Source organism: Chelonoidis abingdonii, chromosome 25 (assembly GCF_003597395.2).
Source record: "Chelonoidis abingdonii isolate Lonesome George chromosome 25, CheloAbing_2.0, whole genome shotgun sequence".
NCBI classification, from domain to species: domain Eukaryota; kingdom Metazoa; phylum Chordata; order Testudines; family Testudinidae; genus Chelonoidis; species Chelonoidis abingdonii.
The window spans coordinates 17464825-17470324 of NC_133793.1; positions in this window are offsets into that span (position 1 = coordinate 17464825).

The window sequence follows — 5500 nt, forward strand, 5'->3', positions numbered from 1 at the left end:
TGAACCAATTGCAATGTTTACAGATGTATAGTTTTGCTCTTAGAGAGAGTGTGTTACAGTAACTGAACCTGGAAGTTATAAATTATGGGTCAGTGTGGGTGTGGCACATCTAAGACCCAGAACTGGTGTGCAGGGAACAGCGTAACTGGGAAATCTTGCTGTACTCCAAGTTCTGAATGGCAGAGAGAAGTGTAGGGAGATGTGTTGTTTTGCATCCTTACTGGGGCAAATATATCTGTTTTAAGGGAAAGGGATGAGACTGGTCTGTGCTAGTTACACTAGTGTGGGAGCAAGTGGGTGTTGGGGGTCTGCGCTGCTAGGAGGGTGGTGCTCAGAAGAGAGACTGCCTGCAGCTGAGGACTGTAGCTGTGACTAGTGGAGATCTGTGCCCTGACATCATGCCAGGGGCGGCTCTAGGTATTTTGCCGCCCCAAGCATTGCAGGCAGGCTGCGGGAGGTCCCTGGTCCCCCGGATTTGGCGGCATGCCTGTGGGAGGTCTGCTGAAGCCGCGGGACCAGCGGACCCTCCGCAGGCATGCCACCGAAGGCAACCTGCCTGCCGCCCTCGCAGCAACCAGCAGAGTGCCCCCCGTGGCTTGCTGCCCCAGGCACATGCTTGGCATGCTGGTGCCTGGAGCCACCCCTGCATCATGCTGTGTATGTGGGGGGTATCTGTGTTGTTTGGAGGAGCTCAGTGGGAGGCTTAGTAGATGGGGCAGGGCTCCATGCTGCCAGAGAGGTGGGGGCTGTAGCAGACACAAGGCCATTGTGAAGAAACTAAATTAATTCTTTGCATTGGTCTTCACAGCAGAGGTCCTGTTGTGTATTTGTCTGTCACGATTTTTGTCTCTATGGCAACTGAGTTAGATTATTAGGGGATAGCCCAGCCAGCTTCGGCCGGTTAGGCAAGCTCTGTGTCTGTAAATAAATGGTAGTTTTGTTAGCTGTCTGCTGTCTGGCCTAAAGTGATTTCTTCCTAAACCAGTTGCCCCCAAGGATAATACAAGTGGCGACGAGGGTGGGATTCCAGTGCTGCTCCAGTAACAGAAGGAAGTAGGAGTCAAGGTAAAGAATAAACAAACAAAAAAAACTGCTTGTTTGCACTAACTGTGAAAGTGAAACTAAAAATCATGGCTACTCTGACCAGGCCACTGGAACCTTTTGATGAGAATATAGAGCAGTGGCATGTGTATACTGAGCGTTTTGAGCTTTTTGTTATTGCAAATGACATTACAGAAGAGAGAAGAAGTGCCAGTATTCTTAATGTTGTTGGTAACGGGAGCTGAAAACCTACTCCCGGCTATGCCAAGCTTACTTACACCCTGTTAGCCTGATAACGTTACAGTGACATTGTGGAAATGCCTGGGAGGTCCCATTTTTTCCCCAAACCACTAAGGTAATTGCTGAAAGATATCGATGCCACAAAAGAGATCCAAAAAGAAGATGAAACAGTTGTCCAATTTGGAGCAATTTAAAAAAGCCTAGTCAGTGAACACCGTGAATTTAGAGATGCTTAAAATGAATGCCCTGCTGCACATTAGTGTGTGACCTGTAACAGTGAACGCTTATACGGAAGCGGCCCTATGACAGGGTTCAGCTTACACATTACGAGAAGCGCTGTTGATTTGCTTGTCTCCATGAACTGGCTACAAGGGTTGAGGCGCAGTGCAATACTCAGGGTGGCAACCCCTAGGGTGCAAAAAGTGTTCACAAACCTACCCACCAAAACACTGGCAGATGTGAGAGAGTGTTACGCACATGTGGTAAGCCAGGTCACCAGGCATCAGGAGTGGCTGGGTGTAGTAGACCTCGGTTGTGGTCACACTGTTCACAAAAGGGGACCACATTGAGTGTGCCTGTAAACAAAAGAAAAAGAGGCCTGTGGGTTGCCGACAAAAGGAGAACCTCATACCCGTAGAGGGCAGACCAGAGATGATCGAGGTACAGCTTCATTCGCGAAGAGGAGAGTCCACTGACATGTTTTGTCTTTTGGCCAGCGAGGGCTCACTGGAATAGCATAGATTCAGCGGTAAACCCCGTTTGGATGGCAAACTATACACATGAATTGGAGACCGCAGCAGGTCCGCCTCGCTGGTCTCCAAGACTGTATGAAGAGAAGCTACAGCGCATTATGGAAAGTTTCATCTCACAGTTTAGCCACACTGCTAAAACCACTTCATGAGCTCCCTTGGGCAGAACAAGGCCTGGAAGTGGACTGAAGCCTGTGATGTTGCATTTAACAAAGCTAAGGAAGCATTGCTCTAAATTCTGAAGTTCTACGCACTTTGATCCATCCTTACCCCTACAATTGCCTGCGATGCCTCCCTTATGGAGTGGGAGCAGTCATGTCACACATTATGCCTTCGGAGAAGAGAGAACTATTGCTTTTGCTTCATGCACTCTAAGCAAAGCAGAAACTAACTACTCCCAAATCGAATGTGAGGCATTAGGAATTCGGAAGTTTCATCAGTGCCTGTTTGGGCGGAAGTTTTACTTCTTCTCACAGACCATCGACCTCTGATGTCAATTTTTGGACCCTAAACAGGCATTCCCACATTAGCTGCTAGTCGTATGCAACGTTGGGCATTGTTACTTTCAGCATACACATATGAAATCAAATATCGGAAATCCACTCTGCACGGCAATGCAGATATCGTCTCAAGGTTGCCTTTGCCGGTCAAACATCAAGATAGTGCCAAAAGGAAATCTACTTTGAACAGGTAGAGAATACACCCATCACTGCTACTCAGATAAAGAAGGCAACTCGCGTTGACCTAGTATTGTCCCAAGTTATGGACCTGGTGATGCATGGAAAATCTCGACAAACTCTCTCCGGTCTCACCCGACCTTGTTACCGGTACATGTCCAGGAGGATGGAGTTATCGGTCCAATCTGGTTGTTTGTTGTGGGGGACACGTGTCATTATTCCACCACCACTGAGCTGCCATCACAGATGTTAGGACAGCTACATTCCGGTCACTGTGGAATAGTGCGCATGAAGGAAATTGCACAAAGCTATTTTTGTGGCCTGGATTGGACAGTGCTATTGAAGAAAAGGCAAAAGCTTGTATGTCATTTCAGGCCACCCCTACACCCATGGGGCTGGCCTGAAAACCCGTGGTAACGTATTCACATTGACTTTGCTGGCCACCTTGACGGAAGCATGTTCTTGGTGGCAGTAGATGCTCATTCTAAATGGCCAGACGTCTCTATAATGCAGTGCACTACTGCAGAGAGTACTATCCAAAAACTACGAGGACTCTTTAGTCATTTTCGGTCTGCTAGAACAACTTGTGAGCGACAACGGACCGCAGTTCATCTCTCAGGAGTTTCAAATTTTATGAAGGCAATGGGATACACCACATCACGTCAGCACCATATTATCCATGCACCAATGGATTAGCTGAAAGATTTGTGCAGACAATGAAACACGCTTTGAAATCAGCAGGGACAACACTCCATTCAAAAGCGTCTGGATACCTTCTTAATTTCCGACAGAACACACCTCATGCTATTATCCAGGCATCCCCGGCCTTTCTAATGATGGGACGACAGCTGCGCACTTGCTTTGATCTGCTGAAACCTTCTGAACCCCGACAAATTGTGCAATATCAGCAGCAATATCAAGTCATCAGACGGGCACCAGAGCAAAAGACTGAACCTTTAGCCTGGGACAGCCAGTTTTGGCTCAGAATTATACTTCCAGAGCTAAATGGGTCCCCTGCCACAATCATCACTCAAACAGGACCTGTTTCCTACACAGTCCGGACTGCACAGAATCTTACCTGGCAGCGACATGTAGATCAGCTGTTTCCAGGTCATGGGAGTCCTCAGGACACATCTGCAGTTGAGTGGTCTAACTTCACCTCTTCTAGTGAAACACCGAATCAGGAATCACCTGTTCCTGACTGTTCTCCTCCATTACTGCCGGCGGCTGAGACACCCCTTTGCCCAGGACGAGCTGATACCACCTCCTCACCTGTTCGTGCTACGGATCCTGAGCCCATGGTACTTTCGGGTGCAACAACACCAGAAGTTCGCCGTAATCCACCTAGAGACAGAAGGCCTCCTCATAGGGTGGATCTTTAGCTAGGGCGTACCTACGGTTATGGAGCAAAATAATCCCCAAGGGTTTAGCCGGAAATAGAGGCAGTCTACCCTCCTTCTCTAGTCTAGTGTGTGTTTTATTTAGGGGAGGTGTTCTTATTGGTGGGGGGGAATATGTTGTGTATTTGGTTGTCACGGTTTTTGTTCCTATGGCAACTGAGTTGGATTATTAGGTGATAGCCCAGCCAGCTTCGGCCGGTTAGGCGAGCTCTGTCTCTGTAAATAAATGGTAGTTTTGTTGGCTGTCTGGCCTAAAGTGATTTCTTCCTAAACCGGCTGCCCCCAAGGATATAATAGGTCCCCACACCCAAGCCATTCTACTGAGGTGACAAATCTCCCAGACTGAGCTGTCAGTAGAAGAGGTTTTGGAACAAATTAGTAAATTAAACAGTAATAAGTCACCAGATTCAGATGGTAATCACCCAGCAGTTTTGAAGAACTCAGATACACCTCTACCTTGATATAACGCTGTCCTCGGGAGTCAAAAAATCATACCGCATTATAGGTGAAACCGTGTTATATTGAACTTGATTTGATCCATCGGAGCATGCAGCCCCGCCCTTCTGGAGCACTGCTTTACAGCATTATATCCGAATTCGTGTTATATCGAGCGGTGTTATATCGGGGTAGAGGTATATATGAAATTGTAGAACTGTTGTCCATAGGCTCTGGCTTCCTCTGGGCCCTGTGGATGCTCAACCCCTTGCTCCACCCCATGCCCTGCCCCCACCATCCCCTTCCACCCAACTCTCATCTCCGCCCTTCCTCTTCCCACCCCCACCCCACCCCTTTCCCCAAGCTCCCACCTCCGCCCCACCTCTTCCTGCCCAGTTTTGTTCCCTCTCCCGAGCGTGCTCTGTCCCCACTCCTCCTCCTCCACACCTCCAGTATGCTGCAGAACAGCTGATTTGTGGCAGTCAGGGAGGCACTGGGAAGGTGTGGGAAGAGTTGATTGGGGCTGCCAGTGGACGGGAGATGCTCGAGGGGAGGGGGATGCCAGTGGGTGCTCAGCACGCACTAATATTTTTTGGTGGGTGCTCCAGCCCTAGAGCACCCACAGAGTTGGCACCTATGCTATTGTCCCTTAATCTATAACCTGTAACATATTACTTAAATTAGCCTCTGTATAGTAAAGATAGAATTATCAGACATGTAGATGAATGTAGATGAATTCCTAGACACCACGGTGCAAATAAGTGATGGTCACATTACCACCACCCTATACCGAAAACCTACCGAACGCTATGCCTACCTTCATGCCTCCAGCTTCCATCCTGGGCACAACACATGATCCATTGTCTACAGCCAAGCACTGAGATACAACTGCATCTGCTCTAACCCCTCAGACAGAGACCAACACCTACAAAATCTCCACCAAGCATTCTCAAAACTA